Source organism: Sebastes umbrosus, chromosome 2 (genome assembly GCF_015220745.1).
Source record: "Sebastes umbrosus isolate fSebUmb1 chromosome 2, fSebUmb1.pri, whole genome shotgun sequence".
In the NCBI taxonomy this organism is placed as follows: domain Eukaryota; kingdom Metazoa; phylum Chordata; class Actinopteri; order Perciformes; family Sebastidae; genus Sebastes; species Sebastes umbrosus.
In genome coordinates, this window is record NC_051270.1 from 27,842,418 (window position 1) to 27,858,309 (window position 15,892).

The window sequence follows — 15,892 nt, forward strand, 5'->3', positions numbered from 1 at the left end:
TTTCTACATCAGCAGCAAGCCAAGCAACAGCAGAGAGGAGTGCAGGCATTTGTGTGCTTCATCTATATTCACAGCAATCATCATGGACTTGAATTCCTATACGTTCAATATAGTATCCAGCAGCATGAGAGCCAAGTGAGAGAGGTGGCATGGACACAGCAGGAACTCAGAGGAATGGGTACAGAAGGCACAGGAACGAGGAGGAAACCTGAGTTCAAGAGACACTGAGGGGGAGGTGCTGGCCTGCCTGCAACCAAACTGGGGGTAGTGAGGCCGTGGGAACTCATTACATCCTCCACACCCACATCTCCACCACTTTTTTTTTGCCCCCTTCTTGCCAACCATCCAAAAGACATGAACAAACTCCACCCTTTCGGGATTTTCCCCTCCTGCGCTAAACTATCATAAACAGATGCAACGCAGACTCACCAACTGGTTCGAGAGTTGCGGTTTCGGGGTACTCTCTGGGTCCGGAGGAATGTTTCTGTGGTTCCCGCGAGGGTCTGCTGGCATCGGGCACGGAGCCAAGGATGGGCATCGCTGCAAAGACACACAACGGAGGCTTTCATTAAGTTCGTTTTCGTCGTTAATTAATACGCACAGTCGGAATTAAAACAGTAATTAGCAACGCAAGGATATTCATCCACTGGCAACCAACAATTATTGTTGTAATTTTTTTTTTCCTGCTGGATTAATTTGGACAAGAGGCATGGTTGTGCAATATGAATAATTAAGGAAGTCATCCAAAGGGAGGGATTATAACATCTTTGTGCTTGCTACCCAACCTTGGCACTACCAAGATGTCTGAATGTGGTTGTACCACCACTAAAGGAAGGACCGCTTGAAAGATGGCATCTTTCTGGGCATCTGAAATGCGATAATCGCGATCGCAACAAATACGAATAACGGTTAATCTAATTTGTAATTGGTGTCGTATTTTTTTTCCGTATTGATCACGGGGAAACACATGGATATGCTAATCTTTTGGAGCTAATGAACTTTGGATAATCACCCTTTCATTTAATTCCATGGGGGATGTTAATTGTGCGGCGTCTTCATTACACAAATGGATTACAAAAAAAAAAAGAGGGCTTGCACGAAAGAGCAGAATGGAATGGGGGGTGGAGTGTGTGTGTGTGTGTGTGTGAGAGAGAGAGAGAGAATGAGAGAGAGAGAGAGAGAGGGAAAGCAGAATCGGGGATATTTTTCTTCCTTCGTTATATGCCAGTAGTCAAATAATGCCACAGTACTCACAAACAAGCAGAGAAAAGCTCCTGTATTGCCAGTGATGTTCAAGTGCTCCCTGTTGGAAAACCTGGTCTCTTTGCTCTCTGCCTGCTCTCTAGAGCACCACCTCTCACATATGGAGACATCTGCCTTTCCTGCTTCTGGATCTTACAAAAACTGGAGCGAGAAGACACCTTCCTGGAATCTAATTTCTCTCAAATTGGATATTATTTGTGTTATGCAAACGATTAGCGCATTAGCAGCATTGATCTTTATTAGAGTGCTGTTGTTGGCGCCTGGCCGAAGCGGAATGCAGAGGAGAAAGCAGACACTGTGGTGGGCACTGGCTAATGTCCTCTGTGCTTAATCATCCTACAGCAGAATGGTTTTATGCATATTTCATTTGCATATCATTAAATCGCTAAGGTATACGGGCAAATGGCAGCAGAGAGCGAGGGGCTGGAAACAGAAAAGCATAAAATATAAAGAGGGGAAAAAAAAGCGACTCATTATGCGATGACAATCTTCAAAGCTGTGTGCCTGCTTTCTGGCAACCTGCCAATTCGTTTAATTCAACATTAATTAAAAAAAGTCAGCGCGCTCAACCTCTCCGACACGGACTAATTGAGCACCTTGCAATCTGTGCATGGAGCCATCTCACATACAGTGAATGTCTGTTCACATAGAACTAATGGATGTTTGTGGATTTGTGAATGGAACAGAAGATAGATGATTATTGCGATTCTGGACTATTTGCATGATGTGACCAGCTAAATCATGAAAACAAAAAACGTGTTTGAATGAACAATTCACCGTTAATTTTGTGAGAGTAAGGCTTTAAAATATTGTATGTACAAATGAGGGCAGAGCTTTGCAGGTGACATTGCAGCAGGTGTGAGCCAGGCTGGATACAGGCTAAGTGACTGACGACTAAAACAACTAATCTACTAATTAGCTTTCCTATCTAATGTCTTTCCCATTATCTCCCTACACAAGACAACAAAAGCTGCTTCAAGTTATTCCTCACATAAACATGCCACAAAATAAACCCCAAAATAAACCCGAACCTGATTCTCGCTTTACAACCAGGCCCATTGTGTTTGGATTAATTAATAATAAATTAATCCCCCCTACACACAAAGAGGACATACTGTAAGATTCAACATTTTGCCCATATTAACTTGCAAAAGAAAACAACACAAAGAATACAGGAGGATGTATTTAGTGAAGAAAAATACACTGTGACCCACTATAGCATTTGAGTAACTCCTATTAAATTAATCTAATTTTGAAATTGAAAATTTTTTTAACAGTATTAAAGGAGACTGCAAAAAAGCCTCTTTCAAAAGAATCACTACCTAAAGAAGATTTAAATTACTGTGACTTTCAGCCAAGACGTTAAAAAAATAATAATGGTGCCAAATTTAAAATTCAGCTCCTAATTGAATGAAATAAGATCTCATACAAAACAATACCCCGGCGAGCTACGACAGTCACAGAAAACAACGATTCTGTGGTAAAAATTTTACTCCACAGAAATTTAATTGCGGATCCTCCCTTTTCCAGACATCCTTGCTTAATTCCTACCCTATGCAAGGCGAAATCCCCCCCAAGCCAGAATATTCAAATGAAGTGAGCTTCACGCCTCACACAATTAGCCGTGTTTAGTAATTTGAAAAATGATCGCCGCAGGTGCAACGAGGAGGGGCGGTGCAGTCGGGGTGCAGGCTGGCAGGGGAAGCCCAGTGAAAGCGGGTGGGTATGAGCCTGGCGCTTTGTAACCGTGGCACATGCAGATGTCGCTGTAGTTCTTCCAAAAGCTTCTACCAACCGAGTGGGAGGGAGGTAACGAGGAACTCGTTTGGCATCACACACCTCCACCATGCGTTTCTAAGGAGGAGTGTTAGTGTGCGAGGTTGGTGGAGTGTGTGGGGAGAGAGGCTGGCAGCGAGGGCCAGAGGAGCTGACGTGGGTGAGACCAGGGTTAAGGGAGATTCCTCCCTGTATGAGGGAATGCGGATGCAAATAACCATGGTGGAGCACAGGAAAGGTTAAGCAGCACCAGTGAGGCGTCTGTGTATTTCCGAGCCTGTCATAAGATGTAGACATTATGCAGAGTGCTGATATTAATATGCATGCGGGCCCTCTTTATTATGCAGCTCAGCGTGAGGTAATATTGCCGGGCCGCACTGCCTCGCTTTGGTTACTGTCTGAGAATGTTATCTCTCTCTGAACAAACACAGCCTTTATTTCCTCACCCTCCTGTCAAAATGTTTAATTATCGATCATATCCACAGAGGTCAATTTAAAAAGGAAACACAGACTCTCTCGAGTGATGAGTTCTACCATTGACAGCGAGAAAAACTGCCAACGGTAAATATGTCAGTGGGATGACATGGTCCATACGTTATCAACGTCATGGTTACTGTTACCCGAAGCATCATCAATGCATATAATCAAATAGTAGGCATAGACATGATTTTTATATATCAATATCTGATATACATTCTGTCTCTGTTTGTTTCAATACTTAACCAAAGATAAATGGGAAATATGGGGAATTGAAAGCCAAAGACACAATGTATGTTTTTGGTTATATTTAACAATAAATAGAAATATTCATTAAAACACCTTAATACTTAGACACCCGCTGGCGGGCCGGCTGCTAATCTGAGGTTGTAGCGGGTTCACTTTTCAAGATAGAGTGAAGATACTGGTATCATATGAAACTACAAACCCTGATGAATTCATTGGTACCAACCAATCTATCTTTCTTACTGAAATCTCCAAATGTAAAAAGTTTTGATACCACATCACAGCATGGCTTTTTCTATGGTGTTCCTCAAGGTCTTGGTGTCTCAATGTGGTATTTTTGAGGGATTATTGATCATTTTTATCAATTCAAGTGGTAAAAAATGGTAAAAATTTAGCACCAAATCTGTGTAACAAATGGTATCAACACAAAAATTGCTGCAACAAATTACGAGACATGATAGAGCATGGGAATGGCCATCACAAACTTATATCATCATGTTCTACACTATTATACACTTTCACAATTTATTTTAATTAATTAATGAATTTATGAATTAATTTTTATTTCTGATTTATGACTAGAACAACTTGACACACAGTGCTGAACTGCATCTCAAATTAATCATGTTCCCAGCTTTCAGATGATGTACACCACTTCTATGTGACATATACTGCTGACTTTTTATCTCACCCTGAACATCCCCCCTGTCCCCCTACCCCTCTAAAAAAGAGAGGATGGAATGGTAAGGGGTTAAATCATTTTATATACAATTACTGTACCCAAAACAGTCTGAAACTTTAGAGTCTTCACTTGATTTTAAAATAGCGTTAAGTCTATAAAATTGGAACCACAACTGGGTTTGTCAGAGTTTAAGCGGTTACATTAAATTTGTTTCATTCAGTGAGGTGCATAAAACAAGTTTACTTCATACATACAGTACACTATATTCTGAGAAATGTTTTTGTTTAAATTACTGTAATGCCTTCGTCAGGCCATTCAGTGAAATTATATATATTTTTTTAAATATTGCATTAAAAACATATGACTAATACAGGTAGTCCCCAGAATTAATTCACAAATATTCGCCATCAGAAAATATCAGCAGATGCCTCCACAACATACAGTACATTTAGGCTAAAAGTTCACACAGAAAGTTTTTCTGCATTTCTTGCACTGATAAGTGAGCTGTATAACATGCTGGGTCTGTACAACCTCGACCAAAGCCTATGGAAGGAGGCTGGGACACGGGCCGGACATGGGTCTTGGGGTATGGGGTATGACACATGCGCATTGTAACTGAAGCTGCGGTCGTGCGTTGCAATTGGCTCAATTTCGGCGAGTGCAGACCAGGTTTTACTGCGCATGTGTTGTACCCCAAAGATATGACGCGTTGTTGACGCATGTACCAGCCTCCTTCAATAGGCCTTGACCTCGACTAAGCATTTGCACAGCCATGATGCCTCACCTTTTCCATGCACCCATGTGCGTGGACTGCCTCGGCCAAGTAAATCATACATATGCCAAAAATCACATAAACACATACAGAAGGACTCAGGAGGGGCGTTTAGTGACTTTTTTTACCAGGACATTCCCATTGAGCTTTAAAATCTCTTATATAGGGAGTCTATGTCAGTCAAGCTGTGAAGCAGTACTATCTCTTTAACCACTGTCTTGTCTGGGGTCTGCAGATTAATTGGTTCCTGGTAATTCTATCAGATTAGTATTAATACGCTGTCACCGAGGCAATCGAGGTGACCCACTGTATCTAGCCGGCTCTTCATAAACTGGTGTGAAGGTCAACTGTCAATCAACCCTACACAATATGATAATCAGTCTTTAAAGTCAGCATGAGGATGCCATTAACACCAGCAGTAATGGCTGATGAAAGAACTGTCATAACGGCAAGCCTCGGGGGATGAATGCTTATAGATTGACTGGGAGCAGAGGGAAAGAGGAGAAGGAGGAAGCTCAGCCAGAGAGTGAATGTGCAATTTGAGAAATCCTGTCTTTGAGACTAAAGGGGCAACTGTGGCGCTGCACTTTAGCAACACCTTTTAGTCAAGAAGTCACTATTATTGGGTCCGAAATTCCATACTAGCATGCTATTTAGTACACTAAAACAGTATGTGAGATTTTTTAGTGTGTCTGAAACCTTAGTATGAAACCAATGGTATGCAAATTGCATACTATTTCTAGTAAAGTATATGCAGTATGCAAATTCTGGACACTACGGCTACTACTACCAATACCATTACTAATATCCCACGATGCAATGCTGTAGAGACGACAACGTTCATAACAGACGTTGATGGACAGCTCTGTAATGTCAATAACGCTTCAATTTAAGTGTAAGTATAACTTTCACTTTGCTAGGTGCAATCAATTTTTTGAATTAGTACAAATTTTGATTCTCACAAATCGTTGTTTTGGCCACATGAGGTTGGCAAAGGTTACTATGGTTACTCGTCTCCAATTGGTTAGGAGGCTCTCAGGAAATGACAATGTAAAATACTGATCAGTGCATCCGAAAAGGTGCATACCTTTAATCATGACCCATCCCTGCTGTTCATTTACGCAAAAGTCTGTTGGACAACAGTACACATATTAGGTATGTAGTGCATAGTATGCTATTTCGGACGCAGCCTATAGACATGTTCACTGCCATTCTGTTGCTAGGGCAACAGCTTTGGTCCAAGTTTACTTCCTGTCAGCTACTGCATTAGTATACATTCTAACAGGAAATACAAAGGGAACCATTTAGAATGACTGAAAGTTAGAAAAGGTATATATAGTTAGAGAATATTTAGCAGCCCCTTTTTATGTCTTTACCAATACAACAATTTAATGTAGAAGATAAAAAGCCTTCTTTTTTTTTAGTGAAACTACAAAAGAAAAGAGAAAAATGACCTTGCACTTGAAGGACATGTCCAGGAGGAAGTTGACTGTGAACTCACTTCTCTAACAGAACAGTCCTTAAAGCTTACTATGGCTGTCAGAGAGATAAAGATGTACCATCAGAGTGTGACTATTTTGCCTGGTCTATTGAGAAGCTGCTGCCTGTTTGCCTATTTCAGTGAGGATAGACTTGACTGCCCATGAGAAACCCACTGTATACTGAATAGAGTAGGCCATCCTAGGGGATAAAGTCACTAAATGCCCCTCCTGAGCCCTGCATGCTCAGTGAGATTCTGTATGTGTGTATGTGATGGTTGGCATGTGTACGATTTACTATCTGTGCAATAGAAAGAGACAAAAGATATGAGAGGCCTGCCATGATCCCTGTCCAGGTCAGAGTTTAACAAAGGAGGGAGGGACAGTAAAAGGAAGTGAGGGGGGAGGTAAGACAAGACCGGGAGAGAGAGAGAGAGAGAGAGAGAGAGAGAGAGAGAGAGAGAGAGAGAGAGAGAGAGAGAGAGAGAGAGAGAGAGAGCAGCAGATGAGACAGTGTGAAAGAAATGGTGTGTCTGTGCGGAGTCCCACAGGGCCTGAACTGGGCGGCTGGCAAGGGAGCCATTACATGCGTGTCTCTGACAGCTCACTCTCTCATTACGCCAGGAGACAGTTAACACCGCCACTCTTAAAGCCCAGCTTTGTAATGCAGACTATATCATCACCCACCACACACTTTAATAGTTTTACTGGATGCTTTGATATATGATGCGTTAAAAAGGAGCAACTTATAAAGCATATTGTTTTACATTTGAGCTCTGTAGAGCCACTTCCAGCCTGGACCACAGTTGATGTCTTTGCCTTGGTAAAGACAAGATATGACGTCTTCTGATGGATAAAATAGAAGTTAGCTCTGCTCAGGGCTATATATGTATATGTATATATATATATATATATATATATATATATATGAAGAAAGAAAATAAGCTCTAGAGTAAAGATATATTTTGTTGATCAAAATGTGTGTGTATTGTCACTTGCCATTTGAACCACTCAAATCTAATATATCTAAAATAAAGTGAAAGCTAAAATTGCTCAGCTTCAAAATTCACAATCCGGATATAGACGTATAGTTTGGATTGTTCCAACATAAAAATGCAACTGTATAAAACTACAGAAAGATCGGCAGCATCTTTAAATAAATCCAATTTGGGGTGTCCACTTGCTGAACCGCTGTTACAGAAGGTGTTGCGAGAAAGGAAATGGTGACAACCAAGCCAGAAGGAGGAGTTTGCAAAGTGCAGAGGAAGAAGATACAACAGGAAAAGCAAATCACATAGCCCAAATGACAAAAAAAAGTACAGTAGGGTAGCAGGAGGTACAGTGAAATGCAGCCCAATCGCCAGGGGAAAATGTTGGCATCGTACGTTTCTGCAAACCAAAGGATAAATCGAATGTGGACGTTTTTGCATTCGGTCAGAGCAAGTGACGTAGCATATCGAGCGACCGTTATTGAAAGTTACGCGGTATAATAACGAGTATAAGAAGCAAGAAAGTCCTCATGTGGCGGGTGGGAAGGGTGGTGGAGGGGTCAAACAAACACAGGACTTTCATCCAGGAGCTGTTCATGTCCCATGTGAAAGCAAAAGTAAACTTTGACTTTACCCTTTTTTCGCAACACTGTTTTGCGCAACGTTGTTTTACGCACCATAGTTTTACACAACATAGTTTTACGCAACATAGTTTTACGCAACATAGTGTTACATAACGTTTTGTGCAACATTGTTTTACATAATGTTGCTACGTAACGTTACGTAAGAAAGTCCGGTAAGGGTGGTTGTTACGTATGTTGTTATGTTTATTTTAACACAAACCATGATGTTTTTTCTAACGTTAACCTAGTAGTTTTGTTGCCTAAACCTGACCAATCGCTTCACAACCGTAACTACGTGGCATTGTGGGTTCCTGCAAGCATGATACAAGGCTGATATGAAACATATTTATGAAACTTTTTTTGGCTCAGAAACTTCAACGTATCCCGTGGATTGCAGAAACGCACCATGCCAAACAATTTCCAGGCACCTGGGTTGACGAATGAGATTGCATATATAACATTTTGACATGTTTGGCTGACCACCTTGTATACATTTTGTATGTCCGTGTATGCAATGATCAAAGCCAAATGTTGCACTTTGTTGTGGTCATAAAACTGCTTTTTTGAATGCACATACATGGCAAAGTTGATTTAGTTTGGATTATCTGCTCCTTGGAGTCCACTTCTCCTGTAGTTTTCATCACCTTGTCATTAGTGGCCTCTCCCTCCCTCCACCTTTCCTACCTCTGTAACCCCAGTTTTCTTCTATCCATTAATCTGTGCGTAATAGAATATGCTGATTTTACTTGGCTCACTCCCATTTCTCCCCTGGCTCTCTCTACTTTGATAGCATCTTCCTGATGCACTATGGCTGCCAAGATGATCTCCCAGAGCTCAGCATGTTGGATAGACAGCTAGAGTACTACCTAGAACGGGATGTTCCATCTCCCATATGCCATACTGATCTAATGCTAAAGTCCTGCTGAAACACTATGAGCCTGTGACATTGAGAACCACACAATTTACAGCACTATTAGAAGACAACCTGTCTGCTTGAAATCTCCCTTGTCCCACCCACTCAAAAGAAGCTGATGCTGCTGTGAATGTGATGAGGAAAAGGCAAGAGGCACTCATAAGAATAGAGCTAGGCAAGCACACATGAACATGACCTCTGCTGGCTGTGGAAAAAATCTGCTGCCTCCACACTTTACTGCTAAAGGGCAATGACAGACTTAATTGGACTGAAAAAGACATTTCTTCAAGACTTTTTGGCAAATCCTCCTGCTAAGGTTATGAGAACTGCTCAAAAGAAGGAGCCAACTTAAACAAAAGGATTTGTGAAGCAAGAGGATATGCATCTGTAACTGTTTAAGGGCTATAGGCGTTAGTCAACTCATTGATACAAAATCTTGATAGAAATACAGCAAACTATTTCTGCATGGAGCGGTCCATTCCAAAACATTTAACCCTAAGAGACACACATACACCCTAGTTTGTCTTTTATAGGGGGGGTCTTATGCAGGAGATAGGTCAACAGTATACTGTATGTCACATGGAAGTGATGTACACCAGGGCTTAGAACATTATAATGGAAGTATATGATGGCCATCCTCATGCTCTATTATGTCTCATAATTTGTTGCCGCAATTTTTGCCGCAAGTTAATAGATTTTTTACACAGATGGTGCTAAATTTATACATTTTTTTACCACTCGAGAATTGATAAAAAAAAAAAAAGATCAATAATCCCCTCCAAAATACCACATTAAGACACCAAGACCTTGAGGAACACCATAGAAAAAGCCATGCTGTGATTTGGTATCAAACACTTTTAACACTTGGAAATTTCTGCAAGAATTGCATTTTTTGGCGATTGGATGGCGAGCACTTCTGTTGTGGAAACTGCTCAGAAACTCCCTTATTGTCAATCTACCTAGGAAAGCCATCCATCCTCTGAATGTCCTAGGTCTCTAGTTTGTGGTTGTAAAGTTTCATGAGGCTGTGATTATCCTAGAGGTCACCACAGGTCATTTTATACAGTGAGGTCAAGTTGTTCAGTTTCAAAACATGGTCTCACTATGTGATATGGCTACTATGGGGACTAAACATCATCACACATGAATACAATTGGGCTCATTGGATCCACAAGAGTCTCAGCTTTCCAGTCATACCCAATTTATGCAATTCAATGTCTGTTTAGGGACCCCAGTAACACTTCTCATGTTCAAGTTGGCTGTGGCAGCTCAATGAAACATCCTGCAACATCCCAACTTCACAAAAAGACCCCTGCCTGTTGTGTGCATATACTCTACTAAATTTGCATAGCTGGTCAGATGAGATAGACTTCAGCTTCAATGCCCATATATGTCCAGTCTTTTATAAGGTTCCAAAGGGAGGATGGAGGGAACGGAAATACTGTAGATGAAGGCCTTGTTTGAAAATGATTGACACAAGAGGCTTCTAATAAGGACCTTGAGACCCATTTTCATTTTTATTCCCACAAGCCAAAAACATTAAGCAATGTTTTTAAGTGCAAATCTGGAGAATTACCTTGATCATGGCCAGAACAAAAGGAGGAAATGTGCCTTTTAGAGCTAACAGTCTTTTATGCTCTTTACTTCTTAGAACTTTTTATAGCTTTGCCTTCTTCCTGTGTGTCGACTCGGAGGAAAAGGTTCATTAAGATGAAATGCCCATTTCTCTTCATTCCTGGACAGGAATATTAGCCAATCTCTGCAGAAACTACTAAGCCAGACTTCCCATGGTCAAAGCTCTTTGGTAATGTTGGTTTTGTTAGAGCGCCATACTCTTGCCTTTCTACCATCACACTAGCCACAGTGAAGAAGATGTGCAGGATCAAACAGCGAAGAAAAGGGGGAGGGTTATTAAAAAGGGACAACAGGGAGAGTGATGATGGGCAAGTATAAGAGTCGGGTAGAAGAACGTAAAACTGAATGGTTGGGAGAAGGCAAGACAATATAGAGTAAGCCACATGGACGACATTAAGGGCCCTATTTAAACTATCTATAGCGCATGGTCTAAAGTACATGGCGCAACTGCATTTAGGGCGTATCCAACTCGCATTGAGCTAGTTAAAAGGTGCATAATCTGAGCGTAAAGTAGGGTGTAAGGGGCAAAGGGGTTGTATTTCATCTCTTCATTAATTATTGGTGTGTTTTGGGCGTAACATGAATGAAACCAATCAGAGTGTCATCTCCCATTTCCTTTAAAAGCCAGTTGTACCTGCAACGGGCGCATTCCTATTTACATGGCGGCTTCAGCAAATTGCTCAAAATGTATGCTCAAAGTGAAAGCGCACATGTAGACCATCTACGAGCGCAGCGGACCCTCTGCCTCTGCCGTATCTCAATCCTATGTCCCATCAACAACTCCAATTGACTGCATATGAGCAAATACACCAACTGCTGCACGTCTCTGTGTGTGTGTAACAAGCAGAGTGTACTTGTGTTGTGAACCCTATGTAGGCACATCTTACTATCTGAATAATGTGCCCTTTAAATAGCAGGAAAAAAACTGCACCATTGACTTCAGACCAGTTTTTTGTTGGAGAAAACAAAAAACTGGACTGCATCTGTCTGACACTAGTAATGACTGGTTAAAGATAAAATGATGTAAGACTCGGTTATAGAGCAGCAGACTGTAAATACATTTAGCGATTGAGCTTCATGCCACATAAAATATGACGTCAATGATCGTGTAAGCAGCTTTTAGTCATACTTTTTGCAAAGACTTGTCATACAATTTGGGACAAAAGGTCTTACTTTAGCACTGCCTAAGAAAAATATAAAGGGGACGAGAGATTAACAGGTGAAATTATTGTAAGCAGTTGAAAGGGTGGACTCGAGCTTGATGAAGAATAGAAACACTATGTCAAGGGCAGTAGAGAAGAGCATTATAAATGGTGGCACCTACGAGTGATGTAGAGTGGGACACCGCAGAGACATATGTACCAGGATCTACTGTAATTGAAGTTGTGGTGTGGAGAGAATGAGAGAAATTAACAAGACAAACATCCAGAAGACAGAGACGAGGAGCTGAGATAAGAAAGAGTAAACAGATACATCGAAACACTTGAAATAAACTAGCTGTCCTCTAGTTGGGGAGAAATGTCTCTGTGATGTACAGCAGTGACAGGAAACACTGAGGTCCCTGGAGGCCAAAAACTGTGGCTACTTTGAACGAGTATTTGTGTTAGAATATATAACACTCAAGCATATGATATATTATTGTATTAAACAGAATAAGTTGTACCTAATGAAGGGGTAGGATGAATACCTAACACCTGGCAAAGTATTATGGCACCAAGACTGACCATAAATAATATCAACCACATAGTTTTAGATTTAGAAATATGACATTTGTCATAGTTATATCTTTAAAATCAGCAGAACATAAAATTGGAGACACTTCATAGTGTTGGAAGCACCGAACACATGAATGAAATCCTCTCAAACCTTCAAAATTATCCCACAAATTCAATACACAACGAAAAAAAAAAATCATTCAACAAAGAAAACAGTTGTTTTTCAGTTGCACCACATATCTCCTAACAGCTACAGCTTGTCAGTTATTGAGGCATATCTACAAATTAGGCCTGAAAGACAAAAAAAAAAAAAAAATCACATTGTTGTGTGGAAGTAGTACTCTGGGTAAAAGTCAAGGGAAATGTTTTTTTTGGGTTTTTTTTTACATACAACATTGTGTTGTTTGAAAACAACAAAATACGTCATTCAGTGCCTTCCTAAACATCCCACATGACGTTTCAAAAGTGATTTACAAGAGCAACACAGTTAAAGGAACAGCAGCGTGTAACATTTCAGGTGATCTATTAGCAGAAATGGAATATAATATTCATAACCCATGTTGTCATCAGTGTATAATCACCTGAAACTAAGAATGGTTGTGTTTTTGTTAGCTTAGAATGAGCCCATCATATCTACATAGGGAGCGGGTCCTCCTCACAGAGTCCGCCATGTTTCTACAGTAGCCCAGAACGGACAAACCAAACACTGGCTCTAGAGCAAGCCTCTCATGTTTTTACGTTACCTGAAGGCCACTGTAGTTCTCCAACACGCTTGTGAAACATGCGGTAACGTGAGCCGCAGAGTGCAAAACCGTGGTACCGCCAGCCGTCTGACCTCTATTGCTCCTAGTGTTATTATGGCAAGGATGGCCTCTGAGTGTGGCATTACCACGGTTTTGCACTTGGTGGCTCACATTAGTCTTGGAAAAGGGAGGAGTGAGCCGGGGGTTACTTTGTTGGTTGCAATCTGCAACCACACCACTAGATGCCGCCAAATCCTACACACTGTATCTATAACCGGCTTCTTAAATTCAGGTCATATTTACAGTGTTTACAAAACCACTTGAACAATCCACTTATGTGGTGTGTGACTTATTATATACTGTATGTCAATACTTTTTTTTCTGTACTTACTTGATGCTGAAATGTAAAAATAAACTAATAAATCAATGAGTAAATAAACCCAAACTCATGCTTTTTTTTTAAAAAGGGAATGTGGAAATGTCTTTTTTTGTCATCAGTCAGCTTACAACCGTGTTCTCACGACTCAAAGCACCTCAACAGCAACCATAATGTGTTATGCTTGAAAGTTCCATTTAAATGCAGCATACAATATGTCTATTTGATGAGTCAATAAGCTGTTCTCATATGTTGTTCGCAAGAGCTGCAGACCTCCATTATGGCAGTGAAACAGCGTACAGTAATACATCACATGAAAGCCCTATCCCCGACTGGTTTTCTAGTAACCAAAATAACCATAGTATTTATTTATGATTATTTAATAGATAATATCAATACAATAGATAATAATACTCTCATGAATACTTTCTCGTGAACAGGTGGCATTCATCAAATTGAAAAGAGCAATTTAGGTCAAGATGGGCTGTTAAGATGCTGAATCCAACTAGTAACACTTACATGAGGAGCAAAAAAGTAAAACTAATTTGAGGATACAAAAATATTCTTTCATGAGGCCCACTGCAATATCCAAAATATAGTAATAGGAGGGCCTTAATGGGCAATTGAAATTTAGTTACTGCTCCAATCTTTATCCACAGGACACAAATAAACAAAAAAACACATACTTGATTACGAGTAGGGTCTAAATCAATGTCTGGCGAGGAGAGACCACCAACAACTCCTTGCAAGACGCATTTACCGGTAGGAACTAGATGATTTGTTAAAAGCACATAACACCCATTATCACATGGCACATTACATCATTCAATAGTGGCCCCGCTGCAAATATTAAAGCAAAACAAGAGCCTTTGATACAGAACTCTTCTTTATACCCTCCCTACAAGGCCCAGGACTAAATTGGATTTTCCCAGCACTGTTTCGTAATTTGAAACATCCATCATTTATTATTAAAGAAAGGAAAGGGAGGTACTGCCTTTGGCAGCATCAGGAAGCCCTGTGCTAAACCACCACCCACAACTTTGTGCTTTTCCACACCCTTACACTTTCAAAACCAGGTAACTTTTGATATTCTCTCACATGGCAGGCCTGCTATCTTTTGTCCGTCCATCTTCAGTCAGTTATTGTGGCTTTTATATGTTTTAAATTATACATTTAGGTCTGTTACTTTGACATTACATTGTCAGTGCATTCAATTTTGTTTGACATCAGTGTTGATGTCATGTCACTCAAAATCAAATTTAAAATTTTGTTCAGAAGGAAGGAAGATAAATGGAATAAAAACAATACAATAATATAATACAATACTGCCAAGGAGAACTTTGTGTTGAAATTAAAGTGTTATAGCCGAACTGACATAATTTTAGTGCTGTGTTTACATACAGTATTGAAGTGTATGAACAAATATTAATATTCAATTCATTTTTTAGGTCTGTTGAATTATCGAACAGTTTTGTTATGTTTTAAGTCGGATGCACCGATCCGACTTTTTCAGTCCCGATACCGATACTAGGGATTTGGGTATCGGCCGATACCGAGTACCGATCCGATACCAGTGTTTAATTAATAAGCTGTATGCCTCACTGTGTGGAGGTGACTGGGATCATTCTTTTTTGTGTAAGGCAACATCAAGCTTCACTTAAACATTGCTTTCCTAACTTTGTAAAACAAAACATAACCAATAAATACATAGATATAATTTTATTTAATTGTTCTTTATTATTAAAATAACCATACACCAGCAACTTGGTAAAAAATCTTCGAAATGCAAATAACAGGATTTACAATTCCGGTGTAAACCGTTTTAATGCAGGAACATATTGGTCAAAACTTAAAAAGGAATTAAAATTACAGTATATAATATATATAGTATTTAAACATAGAATTTAATTGAATATATCGACCCCATTGTCACCGATATCTGATCCAGCTATTTGAATCGGTATCGGGCTGATATAAGATCTAATATCTGTATCGGTGCATCCCTAGTTTCTGTATGAAAGTAAAATCAGACCTTTAAGAAAAAATAGTCTTGATTGTGCTCTTTATTCTTTTACCTTACATAGCTCAATGTCAAAAGCCAGCATCTATTTGTAAGGGGGCCTTTCATCCTTGCAGGGACAGCTTGTGCACTTTTGTCTGCCTCATTTGAAGGATTTTTTTTTGTCCAAACTTATTAGGTTCAA

At 40.1% G+C, this 15,892-nt stretch overlaps 1 long non-coding RNA gene across 1 annotated transcript in view; it reads right to left on the bottom strand.

The window, feature by feature from the left end:
* Positions 1 to 331: 331 nt before the first annotated feature.
* LOC119480351 overlaps positions 332 to 15,892 on the bottom strand; it is a 34,799-nt gene continuing 19,238 nt past the window's right edge. The window contains exon 3 of the long non-coding RNA XR_005204889.1: positions 332 to 540. This is a non-coding gene — a long non-coding RNA (uncharacterized LOC119480351). The remainder of the gene's footprint in view (positions 541 to 15,892) is intronic.